Source organism: Gavialis gangeticus, unplaced genomic scaffold (genome assembly GCF_001723915.1).
Source record: "Gavialis gangeticus isolate Ggan-Ray unplaced genomic scaffold, GavGan_comp1, whole genome shotgun sequence".
In the NCBI taxonomy this organism is placed as follows: domain Eukaryota; kingdom Metazoa; phylum Chordata; order Crocodylia; family Gavialidae; genus Gavialis; species Gavialis gangeticus.
The window spans coordinates 3,170,858-3,192,867 of NW_017728980.1; positions in this window are offsets into that span (position 1 = coordinate 3,170,858).

The following is a 22,010-nucleotide window of genomic DNA, read 5'->3' on the forward strand; positions in this document are numbered from 1 at the left end:
AAAAAGAAACGGGACTCAAATGAGTCCAGCCAGGTAGGCATCCAGCCTCTTCTTAAAGACCCCCAGGGTAGGGGCCAGCACCACTTCCCTTGGAAGTTGGTTCCAGCTCCTAGCCGCCTTAACTGTGAAGTAGTTCTTGCGGATGTCCAATCTATACCTCCTCTCCATCAACTTGTGCCCATTGCTTCTTGTTATGCCAGCGGGCGCTAGGGGAAACAGCGTCTCCCCCAAACCTTTCTGGTCCCCCCTAGTGAGTCTATAGACTGTCACCAGGTCCCCCCTCAGCCTTCTCTTATGGAGGCTGAATAGGTTCAGGTCCTGCAGTCTCTCTGGTTGTTGAAGAATCTGTGCTTGAAGAGTCAGGGGGCATGTCTACATGTGCAAATAATCCAGGAGCAGTTTAATCGTGAGTAAATTACTTGAGAGTAATCTCTCCTGGGCATGTGTCTACACATGCAGGGATGTGGAAGCAGATTTACTGCTCCTAGCAGCAGATTGCTTCCACTCCCCATGGCCCTGCAACAGGCCCCTGGGGCAGCCAGGGAGAGGTCTAGGTTCTATCTGGGTGCTAGCCCAGGGGCCAGGGGACATTTGTCTTCTGGTGGGGGCAGGGACATTGTTCCTTATCTCCCAGCACCATGGTCAGGGGGTCAGGGCTGGGAGATCCTTTTCTCCCAGGATGTCATGGAGCTGGTGTTGGGAGAGAAGGATCTCCTAGCTTGGGCCCCACAACCGTGGGGCTTAGGTTGGGCGATAAGGTTCTGTCAGCCCTGGCCCTGTGATCACAGAGCTGGGGCTGGGATCTCTATGCTGGTGGGGCTGTGGGACATCGTCCCCGCCTGGTGTCTGGTGGTGGAGCCTGCCCTGGCAGCAGGCAGCTCCCAAGGGCAGGGAGCAATCTCCTGCCTTCTGCAGACTGGCTGACTGGGAGCATGTATGCTCCCACTCAGGCATCTACACATGCACTACTGTGCAGTAAGTAATCTCAAGTAAATTTGCTACTTGCACCTGCAAGTAACAAATTTACTCACACTTAGAGCCAATTACCATGCAGTAAGCATCTGCATGTGTAGACAGAGGTGCTTACTGCATTGTAATTAGCTCTACTGTATAGGAAAGCAACTTGTATAGACGCACCTAGTGTGGACTGGCTGGGCAAAGAAAGGAGATCCAGCTGGTGGTCAACCCATGTACCCAGGAGAGGTTACAGAGAAAATATTTCCCTCCACAGCAGGCAGTGATTTCTATTTACTGACCCTAGCAGCCTCTGTACGGACAGCTACAGCTATGCTGCAGTACAGCTAATTTGCTATAGACTGGTCAAGTCTGCTTGTAGCATAGTATATAGAGGACACTGCTTTCATACTACTCCAGAGTTTTCTCAGGGTTGGAGGCAGGCCCATGTAGAGGGACAGATCATCGTCCTCCTCCTGTAAGGTACAAACCTTTTCCAGCCATCCTCCTGTGAGTTTCCTGCAGGAGGTCCCAGGACCTCCTTGTGTGCTAGCTAGGACCATCCCAAACAGCCATTTGCTCAGGAGATTTACAAACGAATCATTTCTGAGAAACTCTTGCCAGTGAAACATTTCAGTTCAGTTTTATTTAAAAAAATCAGTTTTGAAAAGAAAAGTAATTTTTCACTTATAAACAAAATTAGTGGCCACGTGTTGCCAGCTTCCCCCCCTGGTTTCCCTTTGCTGAAATTCCTTCTGGATAATGTTTCTCAGCCAAGTTACCCCACTTTGAAATTCCAGTTCAATCACTGGCATCTTTCTTTCCTCCCTTTTCATTCTTTCATGGGAAGAAAATCTGATTTGCTTCTGAAGGAAACCTACACTTTCAGCTCCAAACTGATGCCAGGCCAGCGAGAGTAGCCAGCTCCTCTAAACTGCCAGTAGACTGGGAATATGAATACTTTGTTTCAATAACATTTAACAGCTATTGCCTCAGCAACTCCTGGCCTGCTGTGATTAAATATTAATATTCTCCTCATCTGTGATCTCGCTCTGTTTTTCTCTCTGTGTCCCTGTATTCATATATCATCTCCAATTGAATGCTTTCTAAATGAAACTAGCCGGTCTTGGCCTTCCTTGAAGTGCACTGGGCGTGGGCATTGCTGTAGATCATAGGGATAGTGAGCGATTGTTATTGGAAGAAATAGCCCCATGGTGATATGAAGGGGAAATGCTCTGCTGGGATTCACTGAGGGGGAAAGGAGATGAGGATATGACCTCTGTCTTGGAATGGAGTTGAAATGTGTTATGGCTGTTTTGGGAAAAGCATGGTGGAGGGAGGCTGGGGTTAGTGATCAATCAGTGATCACGGTGGAGGAATTGCAGTGAAGAGGAGGTGTAGGAAGGTGATGGTAGTGACCCCTGTGGTTAGTGGAGGTGTGGTAGACCAAATCTGGGGAGACAGGGTTGCAGTTGTGACAAGTGGCAGGTGGAGCTACCAAGTTTGTGATCAGTTAGAATATGGAAGTTTAGATTCTTAAAGCGCTTTTGGAAACCTCTTGGGCTTGCAAAATGGTTGGTATTTCTGGAAGAGTATGCTGAACTGAAGTAAATGGCTGAATGAATAGGAAAGGTGCAGCCTGCTGCCATGGGCAGCAGACTGAAAGCACCCATCTCAAAACCTCCATCCCAAAGTCTAAAAGATCCATCCCCAGCCCGTCCTCCTGAAAACTCCTTCTTGACCCCACGACTAAGAAGTCCACCCTGCTGACCAAGCATCACCTCAATATCTTTTTGGTTGATACCCTTGTACATAGTGGTTCAACATTTTTTTTTTTCAAATTTAAAATGTTAGTGAACTTTTCCTAGAAAATGTTATTTTTGATGGATTCCCTTTCCCTTCCTCAGTGAAAAATATTTGGTGAAAATATCATGGAAAAGGCTTTCAGTTTTTCCAAGGAGCAACAGAACTGACCAAAATATTTATATTTGGGGGGGGGGGCAGGGGGAGCCATTCAAATTAGCAAAAATATTTGGTAAAGCAACATTTTAATTTTATTTATTTATTTATTTATTGCTAGCTGTGCCAGATATGCCTAAAGCTGTGAGTTCAAGGATATCCTGCACAGTCCATTATATTCTTGGCCTCTGCTCAAGGTGATAGTGCAGAGGCCAGCTGATGAATCCAGATGTATATTTGACAGTGGTCATTACTCACTCAATACTCCTTGAGTATTCTTGCTGAAATCAGTGATGTAATGTGCTACTCAACCAGACTCAAGAGATCAGAATAGAGACCTTTGCATAGGTTTTTTTTTTTCCAAACTGGACAAATTCTGCTTTGATTCAGGGCTGAAAACAGCAGATGGTTTCATACAGAGAGTTCAAGAGTCCAGACTAGCTGCTCTGCACAGGATTCAGGCTGGTGACTAAGGGTACAGACCGACCACACCATTACACTTAGACAGATTAGTACATTGTTTTAAGTTACACTAGTGTCTAGTATCCACCTGGGCAGTGTCTAGATCTACCTGGGCAGTTGCCTGCAGTAGGCACTATTATAGTGCCTCTTCACTGGGGCTAGGTATAGACAGTCAAAAAGCCAGAGGCTGAATCGATTAAGTCTTTGAAGCTTAGTCTAAGCTGCACAGATGAAATTGAAACAGAAGTGAACAAACATTTACCTTTGAACCACAAAATGGAGCCACATGCCTGCAGTGGCTTAGGCCAGAAGCCCAGGGGTGCTAGAGCACAACTTTTTGACTGTGTGTTCACTTCCTCTTCCTGCTGTCCCTGAGGTCTCTGGGATTTGCAGTCCAGAATTACAGCAGCAAGACTCTGCAGGGGTTCTGAGCACTTCCTGTTCCTGCTTCCAGGTGCCTCTGGGATTTGTAGTCTACAGTTGTAGCCAGCAGTAAGTTTGAGTGGTGGAAGAGATATTTAAACTCCCTCCCTAGCCCCAGAGCCCAGCTGGGGTTTGCTGGGGGCAGTCTCCCACCCCTAGACTGGGCTGAATCCCCAGCTAGGCTTGCCCTGCCCCACCCCTTTGTCAGCCAGCCCTCACTACTCCAGCTTGGGACAAGAGGGGTGGGGGCAGCCCTGCTCTCTGGAGCGGACAGCCCAGCCCAGGTGTGGAAAGCATGCTGGGGGACTGTGATTTAACTTGAAACAGGAAGGAGACAGAAGTTTCATAAATGAGTTTGACCCAAATCAGTTAAATCTGATACTACATTCAACCAGGTTTATCTTAAATCAGTTTCAGCCATTTTGCAACAGGTTTATATGCACTGAACTTCTGTTCTGTTACAGATTTGAACCAGTTTCTGATCACTTAAACTGGTTTACGTGTAACTTCTGTCCCTAGCCTGGATGGCTGGGAAGCTGTAAGATCTTGTGGGCATGGAGCTAGAGAGCTGCTCCAGAGTGAAACAGACTGGAGAAGTGACTGGTGCTGTGGCTTACAGGGCTGTAAGCTTCCTCCTGACTTTGAGGAGTAACTCTATCCCAGTGTGGACTGATTTGCCATGCTGTCTGCTCCACATTTACACAGGTGCAAAGGCAAATAACACCAGCATAAATGGGTTGGGTGGCCACCGTCTTACAGAGGAAAACATCTCTGGATCCTATCACTGATCCCCACTTAGTTACCTATGCCTCCTGGGGGCTCTGAACATGGCTGCTAATACTGCAGAAAAATAGGGAGGCTATGAAGTTGCTGAACTCAGGGGAATTAATACACAGTCACCAGCTAAACGATTAAATGCTGGTCCCTAATTCCATAAGTGCCTAGTTGATGGTTTAGCAGGGTGCCTCACAGCACAATATAAGTAATCTGCCATGCAGCTGCACTGTTAATGGGCTAAGTGTGTTATCACGCATTTGCCTGTTAGAAACAGTAATGCCTAAATGAATTGCTATGATTTTTAATACAGATATAGGAGCTGAGGCAACACGTCCACAGGTTGGCAGCTGGCTGCCTGTGTGCAATGATGGAGCGTATCCCTGTGGTTATCATCTTCCTCACAGCCACTGCCAACTGGCAGTTTTGGATCAGATAATAAATGGGAGGAAGAGAAGTGTGGCATTAAAAGGCGAGTGCTCCCAAAGTGAAGAGGAGGAAGTCAGAAGGGATTTATCTCTGGACTACGCTTTGGACACAGACTTTAAGACAGCAGACAGAGTCATGGGGAGGGCAGTCTGACTGGAGGAAGGGCTGTCTGAGGCTGGTTCAGGACTCCTCGGTTCAGCTCCTAGCTAGGGAATGGGAATGTATCCCACTGGCTAGCAGGGTAGTGGGAATCACGCTGAGAATTGGCTACAGTTTGGGGAGATGAAGAGTTTATTGGCCAACTAAAATTGGTCTCAGGGCCAGCAGAGCTGTTTCTGAATCTAAAGTCATTTCTAAACTTGTCCAATGGAAGCCGGAAATGCAACTCTTAGTTGTGCCAAAGAAAAGGTGCTGAGATAAGGAGAGAGACTGAGAGCCGTCTCAGGGTATAGGCTGACAAATATGACTGAATTAAAAAGGGGAGGATTTGCCATGTTGCAGCTGCTCTGTAGTAAGTTTTTCTTGTGCCTAGTCTTATGCTGCAGTCAGTGGAAGCAGAACCACCATCTTAGCCTTGTTTCATTTGGGGGCAAGATGGTCTGGCTGAGCTGGCACTTCTGGGGGATAGGAGTGGCATACAGAATAGTTACTGCAGAGCTGCTATTAATGCAACAGTTCTCCCCTCACCACTTTAGACCCTGGTAAATTTAGTCACCTGTCTAGACACACTGTCTTTTTTAACCTCTTTGGGTTGATAACAGGGCAAACAAGCCTAAGAGTGGCTTTAACTTCCCTTGTCTTGTAACTAGCCTGCAGGAGCCATTCTGCTAAAGATTTTGCAGAGCACAGCACATCTGAGCCTACCTTTCTCATGTTCCTTCCCCTCTCCTTCTCTACACCATTGGGAACAGCAGGCAGTGTTCAGCCAGCTTTAAACCACATGGGCCTAATGAGGCTCCTATACCAATTCCTTTAGGGAAGCTTTGCATCTGTTTGACTTTGCTCGGATGAGAGCCCAGGTGCCAGTGTTCCCACATCTAGCCACTAGCCATATCTAGCCCTTATGTTACGTTTTTCATCAGCAGATCTCCAAGCATGTTATAACTGAGGTCAACATCATTACCTCATTTTCATAGATGAGATACAGACAGGTGAAGCAATTTTCCTAGGGCACATAGAAAAGTAGGAACAGGAGAAAGAAGAGAACTTTTGCCTTTTGGCTGAGCACTGCCTAACTCTCATTAGAATGATTTAAATACAAGAGCTGCTTCCATTCCGGTTAGCCACATTTTAATGAAAGAGTAGGTTACTTAGTGTTAGACCTGGGCTCTTTTATTGATTACCCTTTTTCTTTTTCAGGAAGGGCTACGTTGCTTTATTTAAAACCAGAAAGAGGACAAAAAGAAGTGCTGATTGATGTAATAAGCTGTAATGAGGAGATGGAAGCCAACTACAAAACTGCATATTTCTGTTTGGGTTTGTTTGTTGAAATGCTGAGTGGCAAAGACAATGTGCTGGGCCAGCTTTTTTGCTGGTGTAATAGGCATAGCTCCAGTCAAGTCAATGGAGCTGTGTGGGTTTATGCCAGCGGATCATTTGGCTCCATTTTACACACAGTTTTTATCTATTGCATGTAGCATAGCTTGTGGGACTGCAACGAGGGCATGTCTCTGACTCTTGGCATTAGGCAATGATTTATAATTTGTTACTATTGTGCTTTGTTTCTGCAGTCTATCATTAGGTGCCAGCCCTGGCATTACAGAGGTTGGACTGGAGGAAAGAATTGCTTTTTCTTTTGCTCATCTGATAGATAATAATCATAACAATAATTGTTATAATGGCAATAATAATAAAATCCATCCATTTGCACAGTCTCCAAACTTCTTACAGGGAAAGAATGCATTTCTTTGTCTGTTTATTAATGGTTGGATTTGCAAATGTGGGATAGTTGACTCAAGCTCAATCTGTTGCTAAACAAATATCCCTGCAGCGCATTATGTATTAAGACCATTTTTCATGGATTAAAATCTTCCAAGTGAGGCACTCTGAGCAGCAATCACTCAAAATCAGAGCAGCTCCACAGAGATTTCCCTAAAGCGAACACTTTTGCTATCTCCCTCAGAGTCACTGGGGCCTGATTCTTCATTGGGCTGCATCTTGCACTGCTATTTATGACAATACTAAGTCAATGTGAAATGCCAGCAGATCAAAATGGCTCATGGCCTCCTTGAGCTCCCTCCATTTTTTTTGTCTCTACCCACCTGATATCTCTTAACTTATGCTGTAAGGCAGTGATTTTCAACCAGGGTGCCACACCACCGTGGGATGCCGCAAGATCTTCTTAAGGGTGCCACACAATTTGTACTGTTGGGTGTGCAACGACGATTCACAAGATAAACCCAGAGATTTTAAATAGGAATCCATGGTGCCAAAAACATACTGACCTGCAGTGGTCTTTCTGAGTTGTTTTCAACAGAAAACGTGTTCTATTGTTTTTAGATAGACAAAAAACAATTGAAAGCGAAGAGCTGGCATTTTCCAAGGCGTACCTTGAGTTTAATGAGGGGTGGTTTGATTCAAACAACGTTGACAACCACTGCTGTTCATATGATGCCTAGTACAATGGGCTGTTTTCTATGGCTGGAGTGTGTACCCACTATTGTAATACACAACAAATCATGATACATAAATAATAGGAGCATTTTGTACCCATCTTTCACTGTGATAAATGACTGCTTAAGATGCAAAATGATGACTCCTGTTACTGCTTTGGTTGTGCAAAGGACCCTTTATTAGGTTCACTACTGGGCACTGAAGGAACACAGAAGAAAAGGAAGCCCTGGCTTGAGGAACTGGAAGTGTAAAGAAGTGTTAGTAACCCAGGCATTCAAAAATCACAATCCCAGCTTGAAAGATCACCATATTTCATTAAAACCATTGATTTAGGGTTCTATTTTTCTGAGACTTCTGGGTATCCATGGATGATATTTTCAAGGTTTTTTCTTAAAACAGGAAGGCTCGCAATTTACTTCATATAACAAAACAAGAAAGCTGGGATTCTCCTATTTTCACATGACTCCACGAGCTGGGTCTTTATGAAACCCAGGACATATCATGAGAGCTGGCAATGCTGCTAAAGAGATAAGGCAGGGTGAAGGGGAGGATGTGGAATATACAAGTAAAGTGATTACTGGCAAAGGTCAGATCAGCACCATAGAGATTGGGGTTGTCTCAGGGTTTTGTTTTGGTTTGTGGGAGTTGTTTTTTCTAATATTTGGGAGTTGGTTCTAATTTGGGGGAGGGAGACTGGACACGGAAGGGATGTGGGAAAATAATAAGGACAGGACTGTGAGGCCATGCTGTTGGTAAAGGAGATGATGTTTGCTACAAGTAGAAGGGGTGAACATGGAGGCTGGGGATGAAGTGGGCCTGGGAGCTAAGATGTGCTATTCATGAAATCAGAATGGTAAATCCTATCCCACAAAGTGTTAGGCAATGCATTCCCAGTTGGGGATAGGGAAATTTTAATGTCTTTATACAAGACACTGGTGAGAACTTGCTGGGAACAGCATTTGCAGTTCTGGTCAGCTAGGGTCCAGAATGATGAACCCAGAATGAAATGGATGCAGAGGAGGGCTCCTGGGATGAGCTGGGGACTGGATAACTTGTCACATAAAATGGGACTCAAAGGACATGTCTACATGCCACCCTACAGCAACATTGTTACTGCGCTGTGCTTTAGTGCTTTCTTTTGGAAGTACTAAAGTATGGCGCAGTAATCACCCATACTGTGCCGTGTGCATGGCACATGGTTAGTTTTACTACTTCGCCATAGCAGCACACTAAAATGGGGGAACAAACCACTATGGCAAAGTAGTTGCCAGTCACATGTAGGCTCACGTGATTGCTATGTTGCTGTAGCACGTCATACGGTAACGTACGGCATCCCTACGGCAACCTAGGGTAAAGTCTGGATGTGTTCAAAGTGCTTGGCTTGTTTTACCTAGTGAAACTTAGGCTAAGAGGAGGTAGGACTCCTGTACAGAAATACACCACTGTGTAAACACCAGGGAATGAGAAGAACTATTTCAGCTAAAGGGCAATGCTGGCACAAAAAGCAAATTGTGATAAACTATCCATGAATAAATATAGGCTGGGAAGTAAAAGGAGAGTTTTGAACTATCAGAACAATCAGTCTGAAGCAGCTGCCCAGTAGGAGTATCAGGTCCAAGAAACCAGGCTGAAAGGGTAATAATCAATGGGTCTGAGTCTACTTGGCAGCTGATATCAAGTGGAATGCCCGAGGGGTTAGTCCTGGGGCTGGTGTTGTTCAATATTTTCATCGACAATCTGAAAAAGGAGCAGGACTGCACCCTCAGCAAGTCTGCAGATAACACCAAGCTAAGGGACGTAGTAGATGCACTGGAAGTTAGAGCTAGGATTCAGAGAGACCTCAGCATATTGGAGGATTGGACCAAAACAAATATCATGAGTTTCAATAAGGACAAGTGCAAAGTCCTGCACTTAGGACACAACAATCCCATGCACTGATACAGCTGGGGCACTGGTGACATGTAGGGGGTACACATGGGTGCACATGCACTCCCTGAGCTTGTCAGTGCACCCCCTGCAAAAAAGCACTGCTGACACTGCTGGCAGTGCCTGCGGGTAGTCACCGCTCACCACTCGCACCCCCTTGCTGTTGATACTGCCGGTGGTATTTGCAGGTGGTCCCCAATCATCACTGACCGCCACTACTGCTGCCAGTGGCATCTATGGGTGGTCGCCGACCACTTGTCAGCATTTGCCACCCGTCCTCCCACCACCGACAGCGCTGTGGCTGCCTGCAGGAGCTCACTGCTGACAGTGCTGCTGCCTGCAGGAGCTCGCTGTGCACCTCCAGCCTCTGGGAGCACTTGGCTTTCATGGACTGGGGACTGTCTGGCTAAACAGCAGCTCTGCAGGAAAGGACCTGGGGGTTACAGTGTACAGTAAGCTGAATATGAGCCAGCATGTGCCTTTGTTGCAAAAAAAGCTAACGGCATACTGGGCTGCATTAGTTTCCAGCAGATTGAGGGAAGTTCTTCTTCCTTTCTATTTGGCACTGGTGCAGCCACATCTGGAGTACTGTGTCTAGTTTTGGGTGCCCCATTACAGAAGGGATGTGGACAACTTGGAGGGAGTCCAACAGAGGGCATTGAAAATGGTTAGAGACCTGGGCACATGACTTCTGAGGAGAGGCTGAGGGAACTGGGTTTATTTAATCTAAGGAGAAGACTCAGAGGGGATTTAATAGCAGCCTTCAATTACCTGAAGGGCAGTTCCAAAGAGGATGGAGCTGGACTGTTCTCAATGGTGGCAGATGACAGAACAAGGAGCAATGGTCTCAAGTTGCAGCAAGGGAAGTTTAGGTTAGATATTAAGAAAAACTTTGTCACTAGGAGCGCAGTGAAGCACTGGAACAGGTTGCCCAGAAAGGTGGTGGAATTTCTGTCCTTGGAGGTTTTTAAGACCCAGTTAGACAAAGCCGTGGACTGAGATGATATAGTTGGGGCCACTTCTGATTTGAGCAGTGGGTTGGACTAGATGTGACCTCCTGAGGTTCCTTCCAACCCTCATTCTATATGAATATATGAATGTGTGATATGGTTCCTTGCAGTAGCTGGTCATGGAGCCTAATGGCCCAGGAGATGTTTTTCAGCCTACATTCCTCTGATCCCTCTTTTCCATGGCCGTGGAGCTGTTCTACAGCCTCTTCTCCAAGCCCCAAGCTTCAGTGACACCTGCAGCCTCAGCTACTGTGGCAAAACCCTTGGCTATGAAGTGGACTAATAAGTGATAAGAACCAGTCATGGCACCCAGTGCCTAAGTGGGCACTGATAGATTCCTTTCTAACCTGCTGGGGGCAGGAGTTGAGGGGACAGACTGATAGCTAAACAATTAGCTCCTGCAGCCACCTAAATAGCAAAAAGGATTCATCACAATTAACACTGCTCCTTGGAGCATCACAAAGAGTATCAGAGCCTTTCATTTGTTATAAGTGCTGAATCAGTTATTACACACCACTTAATAATTACTGTGTCTGTTTTGGATAATGGATGGTGGCTGGGATGGATGCAAGAGAATAATCAGACACCTGGATGTTGGCAGCAGTGGTAGTTCAATCCATCCTGGGCTTTGCTTCTTGCTCACGTTTGACCAGATCCAAAGCCTGTTGGAGTCAATGAGAATATGTCCATAGTGTCGTGGCACAAGCCCTCAATCAGGCCTCCAGAGAAATAATCCCTACCTACCTTTTCCCACTTCATAGACAGAAACCTACTGCAACCTGCAGTGCTGGGACAGGTAGGCTTAAGTGCCCTCATTGCCTCATGTCTGGGGTTACTGTGCACAGAGTGAGAGCAGGTGGATGGAGTTTATTTCTTCAGCAGAAGAGGGAGCACCTTACCCTCACTGCATGCTCTAATAGGGCTTTCAGTGATACCGGGAGACCTAGGACCTGGAAAGCCTCATGATATACTGAGACTTAGTTACATTTTCTGCATAGGGATAAGTGGTGAAATGGCTTTGCTCAATTATGAAAACACTCAAGCAGCCTGCACTTGAAATGTTGACACACACAAAGTTACCGGCTTTATATTCTGTTCAAGAAAGACGATGAAGGAAGAAATGCAGAAGGAGAAAGGAGGGGAAGGGAAAAATCTATTGGCAAAGCAGAGTGATGGAGAAAAGCAAATCCATGACAGGACCGCACTAGGGATGTACGAAGCGGGTCCTATTCGTTTTGGATTTGGCCCAAATCAGGGGCTGTGATTCGATTAATTGATTTGGATCACTGTCCCTGATTCGATTCAGCCGAATCCGAGTCTGAAGATTCGATGCTGATTCGGTGAATCAGTGATTCGGATATAGACACAGCTTTAAAAGTTTAAGAGGCCCCATATTTGTATTCATTATTCCCACAGCCTGCCTTACCACAAGAGGCAGCATGACCCCACTGAGGAGCCTTCCCAGAGGAGCCTACTGAAGAATGGCTTAGACATTTTGTGTTAAGATTCACTGAATCCTAGAATATAGCAAAGATGCATCAATAGCTAAAAACTTATTTTAAAATGGAGAAGTTAGTTCTCCTGACTCCAAGGATTTACTTTATATTTTTTTTCCTGGGGAAACAAGGAAATGATATTGGGAGCTACTGCTGTCTAGATGGCTGTTTTGTTGCTCTGGCAAACACACAGCTAGACATTACACAGTTCCTCTAATGGACCATCAGCACATACATTGGATAAACTTAATGGGGAAAGGCAATGTTGATGTCTCAGGCAGATGTTATGCTACTCAGTGAAGATGATCTGATGTTAACTGGTAGGGCTGTGCAAAACGGCACCGTTCCATTTTGACTTGTGTTTTGACATCTCGACAGAACAGCATTTTGTTTCGAATTTCGTTTCGATTCGAAACTATTGTTCTGTTTCATTTCATTGAAACAGTTTTGCTGTTTTGACGTTTTGCCCATATGCTATACCGGGGAAGCTTGAAACAGCCTATAACTTTGTCATTTCTGCCCTGATTTGCATGAAACTTGCAGGAATGGTAGCCCCTTCCGAGGGCATGAAGTCTGCCAAGTTTCAAGGTTTCATTCTGGGTGGCCCCAGGCAGCGGAAAGACAGTGGGGACAGTGCATGGGGCGCTGGAAACTCTGGTGGGGGGGAAAAAAAGCCGTGAGGGGCCCCATCCTTTTTGTTTTCTGGTGGAGCCTGCCCATGGCTAGGGGCTGAGCTGCCAGTGGCATCTGAACTGCGGGAGACCCAAGTCTTTCTCTCCACAGGGCTGCCTATGCAGCCTGCTAGCAGGCTGGGTGCTGCCCCAGATCAGAGCCAGCACCCAGACTGCCAGCAGCCTGCCTGGGTGGCCCCAGGGAGTGCCGCTGCCACACAGGGTAGGATTAGGGCCCTCCACAGCTCAGGGGCCACTGGGCCCACCAACAGCTTGCCCCCCTCATCTGTGGGCAGGCTCTACCAGGGGAAAAAAATGGCAAGGGGCCAGATCCTTTTTTATTTTTCCAGCTCAGCATGCCTGCAGCCGGGAGCTGAGCTGCCGGCGGCATCTGAGTGGTGGTGGGGCCCAGTCCTTCTCCCTGCAGTGGTGGTGCCCCCAGGGCTGCCCAGGTAATCATTACAATGAAAAACCCACCAATTAAAAACCCACGGGCATTTGTACACAACATGGGGGTTTAATTCTCCCTATATTGAAGAGCTAGTTTTTTAAAAATACCGCTTCAATTTAGGGTGAAGTAAACCCCCGTGTCATGTACACCCATGTCGGCCAGATCCTTACCTGCCTCTCCAGTGGCGGGGAGGGAAAAGCGAGCTGCTGGTGGGCAGAATGGTTCCTGAGCTGTGGGGGTCCTGGTACTTCCCTCCATGACAGCAGCGCCCCCTGCCCCCCCAGGTGGAACCAGCCAATAGGCACCTGGCTCAGGCAGTCCTGGGGGGCACTGCAGCTGCAGAGGGAAGAACCAGGCCCCCACACAGCTCAGGCAGGCAGGCAGGCAGGCTCCAGGGTGGAAAAAAAAGGTCAGGCTCATCGGGTGTTTTTTTCCCTTCTGTGGAGCCCGCCTTCCCAGGCTGCTGCCAGACTGGCTGCATGGCCTGCCTGCAGAGCCCCTGAGCCACACGGAGCCCAGTGCTTCCCTCTGAGGCTGTAGGGTAGGAAACTAAAACTCCTCAGAGTTTGCTGTGTCCCAGAGTCATTTAAGGTGCATTGTGCCATCGAACGTGCTACAGTGGTTGGAATTAATGCACAATACGCTGCTGAATGTGCAAACAGCAATGCCATTAAAGCAGTGCCAAAGGCATTTAACACACTTTAAACCCGCTTTAAAGTGTCATCTACAAATGCCTCGCCATTTCAATTTAGGGGAACTAAACCGCTGTCATGTGTACAAGTGGCCATTGAAAGTGGACACCACACTAGGGGATATCACAGAACAGGAAGTGGTCAGAGGCAGGTCAAGACCACTGGTGAATTAAAATGGAAATAGCATGATCATGCTTAGCTGTTTAAAAGCATTTGCCATCTGTAGATGTAAAAAGAAGGCCTGCCCAGATGGGGGAAAGAGAGAAGGCTACACAGCAAACTAAGTGGCCAAGCCAGGAGTAGAGCCCGGGCCTGAGATCTAGCCATTGTCTCATGGTTCATGCACTGTGTTTATGCTGAATCCCCCTCTTAGTGGCTGTTATTTAGGGCAGTAAAGACACAGAGAAGTTTAATCTGTGCATGGAGAACACTATCTTTTGAAATGATAGGACAATCTCTTTGGGGAAATGGTGGAAACCTCCTGACTGGTGTCATTTAAAATGGTCTAGGCTACATGCAGTAATATATTGTAAGGAATAATCCTGGATTATCATTAGGGGTTTGAACGGGATAACGGTATCTAACAGAGCAGCTTTTATCCCACAGGCCTTCACAACCTAATTGTGCACTATGTTGCTGAAATGCAGCCACCTCTGAGGAGCACAGTGCACCAGCTGAGGGAGGGAGAATTTTTTGTCATTCAAGGACATTGAAGTAGAGCCCTACTTTTACTAAAGCAAATGTCCTGAGGTATCTTTAAAGCTCAGGCACAGCAGATGGGATTGGGACTTGAGGGCATGTGTCAAAGTCTCTGTTTAAGCCGCAGGGGGCTCTCGTTATCTAGAGAACAAAACGGCTGCCTTAAAGAAGCCTCATCTTACATAATGTATAGGAAGGGTTGTTTTAACACACACTTGGGGCTACGGACTGGCAAAGTAGTTTCCTGCATCTGCAGAAACTCCCTAGCCGTCCAGTGCACCCATGACTGCACAGCTCGTGAGGTGTGCTAGCCCCTGGAAAGGTCTCCCAGGAGAAATGATGGAAGCAGCATCACTAGAGGCATTTAACACTGGACCTGGCAAAGCATAATGGAAGGGACAACATAACCCTAAATCCCCATGGCAGACTTTGTTCCCCATACTGGTTTGTGCCAGCCAACGCCAAAGTGAATCTGGCCCTTTATGTTCTCCCATAATCTTCTCTGTCATCACTAGGCTGCAAACTTCAGTTGCTCAACTGTCAGAGCAGCAATCATGACAACTCAGTTCGTCCACCTCAGGAAGAGAACGGCCCTTGGTGGAAGAACATGACTTACAATTGTTCAGTTCTGAGTCCATCCCCTGGCGGGCAGTGATGCTCAGTGTTCATCCACCAGAGCTATCCATTACTTCCCTGTGACCATCCACTGCGGGTGTCTAGAAATAGACACTCGTTCCCCATGTCCGTCCTTTCATATGATCACAGGGATTATTGATTTTAAAATATTTGAAAAATGGCAGTGTAAAATCCTCAGTTTTTTCCATGCAACTGTAAATCAATATTTACTAAAAATATGGATTTTGATGTGTAATTTATCACAAAGCCTTGTTTTCTGTGTGAGAATATGGACAGAAGCATTTAACTGTGTTTGCATTTAATATGTATAAGATATGCTGCTTATACTTACAATTACCAGTCATTAAGCGTCGTGCTTTGCTGAGGGTTGGGAACCTGGAGCTTTTCAGGCAGACACTAGTTAACCCTGGCAGATCAATTCAGCAGCTCACACAGCCCTCACATCTATAGAAGGAGGTTGAGAAGAATAATGAAATACCAAGCACCTGAGGATGCTCAGAAAATCAATTAACCAAGTCAAGAGCTGGGCCATAGTGGGTGTGAGCCATAAAATGAAACCGATTAAGATAGTGCCAAAAATGAGCATTTTAGTAGAAATACATAAGTGAATGGAGGTGTGGGCCAAAAACTCAGCCAGTGTAAATCAAAGTAGCTTTGTTGGCACCAGTAGAGTGACACCAATTTGCAGCAGCTGAGAAAATGGCCCAGTATGTCTAAACTGAGAAAAAGTGATTTTGCCAATGAGGCTTTAGACTTCAACTTTCATCCCTATTATCACAATAGCCAAGCACCTCCACATTTCCCTTTGAATTAGCCTCACAACATCCTAGGAGGTAGGAGAGGACTGCTGTCTTCTTTGTGAAGGTTACAGATAGAAGCCCAGATCCCTGATTACAATGGACATCAGAGACCTAAATACTCTAGGGGTTTGGGGCCTGACTGACCAAGATCACACAGGTGAACTGGGGTGTCCTATGACACTACCCTAACTCGTGGGTCAGACATCTTTACTTGGTCTCATTTAATTCTGTCTCTTGTCTAGGGTGCCCTATGTCCTGCCTAGTGCATATCATGTCCTTGCTTACAGGCCATGCTAGCTTGTACTACTGCAGCTGATGCAAGCTCCAATGCAGACATGCTGCCCAGGGTTTCATTTATACATATGCCAACCGTTTGCCTCTGATGCAGCACGTTTATATTGTGTGGCAGCACCAATGTAGTTAGTAGGGGTGTGCAAAACAGGCTGTATTTGTTTTGGATTCGGATTCAGTCTGAATCGGAGACAGTGATTTGATCTGTTGATTCGGATGACTGCCCCTGATTCAATTCGGCTGAATCTGAAGATTCGATGCTGATTCAGAGAATCAGCAATTTGGACATAGACACAGCTTTAAAAATTTTTTCTACATACCTTGAGGTACCAGTGCAGCTTGTGAACGCTGCACTGCTGGGGTGCATGGAGCGTCCCACAGGAGTGCAGGGGGGCCCTCCACATGCTCGGCAGCAAACTTGGAAGTGGGCTGGAAGTACTTTTGGTCCACTTCCAGGTCCACAAGGGAACACGCGGGGGGCCCCCCCAGCTTGGCGATCAGCCACAGGGGGACCCTGGGTGCCCCCTGCAGACCCAGGAGGCACCAGTCACTGAGCCGGGGTGGCGCAGGGAGGCCCCCCAGCACGCTCCTGAATAGCATAGCCTGAATAGCTAGACTGGTGTGACAGAACCCAGGAGAGAAGAGGCTCTCAGGCTGTAGGCTAACGCATTCCAAAAACGGCTAATGATTTTGCACACCTCACTTTCTGGATCCCCATCTTGATAATCAACCCAAGACAGAGGCACCCAAAGTCCGTGCGTCACTTTTGACTGCCTGGTTTCAAAAGCCGGGTTCATATAGTGAAGTTTGTTTCGTTGCTTCAGCCACAATGCAGCCTTCCTGCCTGGACTGTTTCAGAGCTCGCTGACTCCCAATCTTGGCTGTTAAGGCTGGTACCAAGAAGCGTGAGTAATGACGGTGATTTCCATGACCCACACCTGACGAGAAACTGAGACCCACAAACTCAATTTCCTCAGGCCACCCATCGGCCATCAAATAGACAATGACCTCCAGGTACCAGGCTGAATCCCAACCAGTGAGCTACCAGAAAAGGACTCTAGCCTCCCTCCTCTGAAAGATATAGCATGGCAGGGGTGCAGATTCCTCCCTACCCCACTGCACAGGGGCCTACGTGAGTGCTGGGTAAAGGACATGGGCTGCCTCCTGTCTCATTGCCTTTGTTCTCCTAGTTTTTTCTCCTTATCTCTTGGCTCCTCTCCTGAAGTACAAATTGACCTCTTAGAAATTTCTCCTTTAATGCCCTTGCTCTAAAATGTTAATAACTGGTCAGTGACAGGCTGATTAAGCCTTCCCTTCTCCCTTATTTAGATTGGTGTCACTGCACCAGCTTTAACGGAGCCGTAAAGAACATTAACACCCAGTCCACAGTGACAGGGCAAACTATTCCCTGGAAATTGATAAGGGCTTTTTCTGGAAACGAATTTGGTGCTGGCAAAACAAACGGAGGCCTTGAGCTTCATCCATCTCCCTTCCTTTAATAACTTTCATTTGTTTGGCACTATCTCTTGCACCGATTAACGTAACTAATGCTTTAAGTTTCTGAAGGATGTTTTGCTCAGGTTTTGAGCTGGCCATTTCTACGGCTGTCCTTTCCTCCTGCCCCACAGCTGCTTCTTTTTAAAATTACACAACCATCATTTTTTCCCCCAGCAAGTGAAGATGACTGCCCATTGTGCTAGGCACTGTACAAACACATCAGAGGGACAGTACTTCATGCCACAGCTTCTGGTCAAGAAAAGAGCAGGAAAAGGAATTGAAACACAGAGAGAGGAAGTTATTTGATCAAGGTCACAGAGCAGGTCCATGGCATGGCTATATGACCTAGGTCTCAAACAACAGGGCTTTACCCAGAAGAACATGCTTACGAAAAGCTGGCTTCTGATCCTGCCCTACTGGAACTAGAGTTAGTCAAGCTCCAAGTCATGACATTTTGAAAGATTTCACATGAGCTGTAACAAAAACCAGGTATGTTTAAATTTCCCTTGGAAAAAAAAAGCCAAAATATTTTGTTTTGGAAAAAACGGAAACATTTTTGCTTGGTTTTCCTGCAATGAAATGAAGCAGCCAGCTGCCAAGCCCCTAGAGTAGTGGTTCTCAAATGTTTTAGACTCAAGCCCCTCCTCCCCCTTGAAAACACCAGCTCTTAGCTTTCATTTGTTTTTTGACTACAGAAACATAAGAAAGCAATTCTTCTGCTGCAAAGAGCCCAGAAAGGCCTCAGGAATCAAAACTCGTGGAAGAGGTGATATCTTTTATTAGGCCAACTAGTCTTTTGCAAACAAATTATTTTATTTATTTGCAAGCTTTTGGGCATATTCACCCTTCATCAGGCATAGGAGAGAGCAGGTAAGTTCTAGGTAGCAATGAAAAACAACTTGGATACCTGACAGAAAGGCCTCGGGAGTTCAGCATATTTCTGGCACACTGAATTCCTATTTGAAATCGCTGGGTTTATCTTGTTAATCATGGGTAGGTGCTTGCACACCTAATGGTGCTGATATTGAGCAGCATCCCACAGCACACTTAAAAAGAGCTTCTGGCACTCCACGGTGTTGCAGCAACCTGGTTGAGAATCACTGCCCTACAGACTTGCCAGCTTCCAATTAATCCCATCACTGCTCCCAGGGGTCCTGGAGATAGATCAAGTGACCACCAAAAGTGCCCAAGACTGTGGAGGACAGAATTAGATGCATGAGCCTAAGTCTGACCTGGGATGCCAGGGCCTCACAGCTCCCCGTGGTGAAGGGGGAGACATCCTGAGAATTTGGCTCAAGCTGAGGTTCCCAGTTCCTTATTTTGCTCCCAGCACATAGGACTGGAAGAGGATTCCTGCGCTATTGAGTCCGTTCCCTGCATTCTCAGCCTATTGTTAACTGAAGGAATCCCTAAAACGGACACTTCAAATGCCCACCCACAGTTAAAAGGACCCCATGAAATTTAGTCCTTGCTAAAGCCAGAGCCCCAAAGGTTTCAAACTCCCAGTCCTATGGCAGGGAGTCTGGAAACTCTGGGAGCCCTGACTCTGAGGCAGCCAGCAAGGTTGGACTGCTAGGGATTTGCAGTCAAACATTTGTTTTCAATGTCTTGGAAAAACCATTTCCTCAGGAAAAAAAAGTGTAACCAGCTGTACCGAACACCATAATGCTTCCCTTCTGGAGAGTAAAATCAGCTCCCACTTGCTCAACAGCTGTATGTGGTGTTGTAGGAAACTCTCCTTGCAAAAATATTGTTCCTTGTTCTCACTAACTACCCTCTGGCAGAGTGAACTAGAGCCAATTCTCATCCTTGTCTCATCGAGGGAATCCTTTCCCTTGGACCATTACACTTTTGCTTGCCCATGAGGACGACACAGTGGTGCATTTCACTGAGGGGAGAATTTAGCTCAACCCGCTGTTGTGGGGCAGTGGTATAATCCATTCCTGCCGCACGGGAGACCCGGCTTCAGTTTGCAGATGTGCATATAACTACAGCCATGGAGGCACTGAATATCTGGACTCTGTCTGGCCTTCGGATTCTGTCTCAATGGTCTAAAGTGGAGGATGGAAGGGCTGGGCAGCCTCCACTCCTACCTCGGTGTGCACATCAAAGGTCCTGGCGACCTCTTACACCTATGCCATGATTCAGAAGGATTGATGGTTACCTACTAGAATTTAGCCTCTAAAACCTTGATGGTTAATGCTGAGGTGTGAGAAGGCCAAGCCCTAGCCTAATTCTGAAATTTTAGGTTGAATGCTGGCACTGATAGTTATAAAAAAAAGTTTTACTTGTAAATGAAGTAGATTTACTCCAGAAACGATTGAGTCAACATAATCATGGAGCCCCCCACCCCACCCCCGCGTGCCATTTTACCAGTCACTTTGTGGAGTGGAACAGCACTTTACAGGGACTCTGTCAAACTTCTGCTTTCTTTATTCAATAAAAGGTTTTGTAGAAACCCTTGTGAATAGAAATGCCATCACAAACCAATATTTAAAATTGCAGTGAAAACAGAACTCATTTCATTCAAAACTGCCCCTGCAGCATAGTGTGAGCCTAAATACAACTGCAATGATGAACCTCCAAGTTCTCCCCCCCAAGCAGAAAGTGAACTTACAAAGAGATGGATGGATGGAATGTATATGGCTCCCATTGCCATAGCAACTGAGTAATTCACAACATCTCAGTGATGCAGAGCAGTGCTTTTATCCCCATTTTATACAAGAGAAACTGAGACAAGGGGGATAAGCCCCAGATCCTCAAAGGTATTTTATTTAGGTGCCCAACTCCCATTGAGAAATAGGGGTGACTTAGGTCTCAATGGGGCAGAGCTGGACCCTCTGGCTACACATAGACCAGTTTAAAGCATCAGAAACTGGTTTAAACCTGTAACAGAATAGATGTTCAGTGCAAATAAATCAGTTTAAAATGGATGAAACCAGTTTGACATAAACCTGGTTGAATGTAGTATCAGACTTAAGTGATTTGGGTCAAACCAGTTTATGCAATATCTGTCTCAGACCCCTTCCTGATTTAACTTAAACCAGAGTCCCCCAGCATCCCAGATACTTTGCAGCCCTGGGCAGGGCTCTCTGCTCCAGAGAGCTGGGCTGACCCCACCCCTCTGCTCCCTGGCTGGATCTCCTGCAGAGACTGCAGGCATAGCAGGGTCTGCCTGACTTCCCCCCACCCCACTCCCTGCTCACATAGGGATTTCCCTCCTCCCCTCCCCAACAGCACAAACCATAGCCAGCATGTGGTATGCTAGCTAATGCTGGGAGGTGTCTCTGTACAGCAAACAGGACAATGGCAGGCAGGACAGTGTCCACTTAGGGCGTTTTGGAGCTAATCAACAGTTCAGTTGGTAATGTCCCTCTATTCCTTCCTTGGGAAAAGTTGTTTAAGAAGAACTTGAACTAATGAGATGCTTTCATTTTCTTGATGGGGTGCTAAACAGTGTGCTATCATCTCCCTGCTGGCTCCCTTACTGGTCAGGAGCAGTGAAAGGGGGGAGCCCCTCCCTAATCAGAGCATCCTGCTATGGCCTGGCCATCCCCCTTCCCCAGTTCAGCGCTGTGGAAGGGAAGAGAGGGCTGCTCTAGCACCGCCAACTTCTAGCCTGAGCCACTGCACGTATATGCTGGCATTTTCTCAGTCCAGAGGGAATGTCTGTGAAGTTGCAAACTGGTTCAGCCTAGCCACGTTAAACTAACCTGCAACGATTGAATCAATTCAGGCTCAGGTTTTTTGAATGTCTGTCCCTAGCCTCTTTCTGAAACACATGCTAATATTCACACCATGCTCCATATCTGCCTTGCGCCAGATCCTGCCCCATTGTATATTCAGCTTCATTGTCTCTGAGTTCTGCCATGGGACAATTTTCATTGCAGTTCAAAATGCTGCTGTGTGTTGTCAGAAACAGGATGGTGCATCACAAATCACCAGCCAAGGCTTCAGAGATTTTTGTTCAGCTCTTTGCTCTTCCACAGACTTTGTGACTCAGGGTAAGTCCTCTAGGCACAGTACAAATACACTTTCAGCTAATCACCTTGTCCAGTGGTAAGGAGTGAGGCAAGGGGTAAGAACCCTCAGGGCCTGAGATATAAGAATCTGAGAGGCTCACTTTGCTATAGACACTTTGCTTGGGTAGAAATGGGGCTGAGGAAGTAGAAAGGAATGCTTTAGTCTTGTGAGTGTATATGGACATTCTTATGACCTTATCTTCTG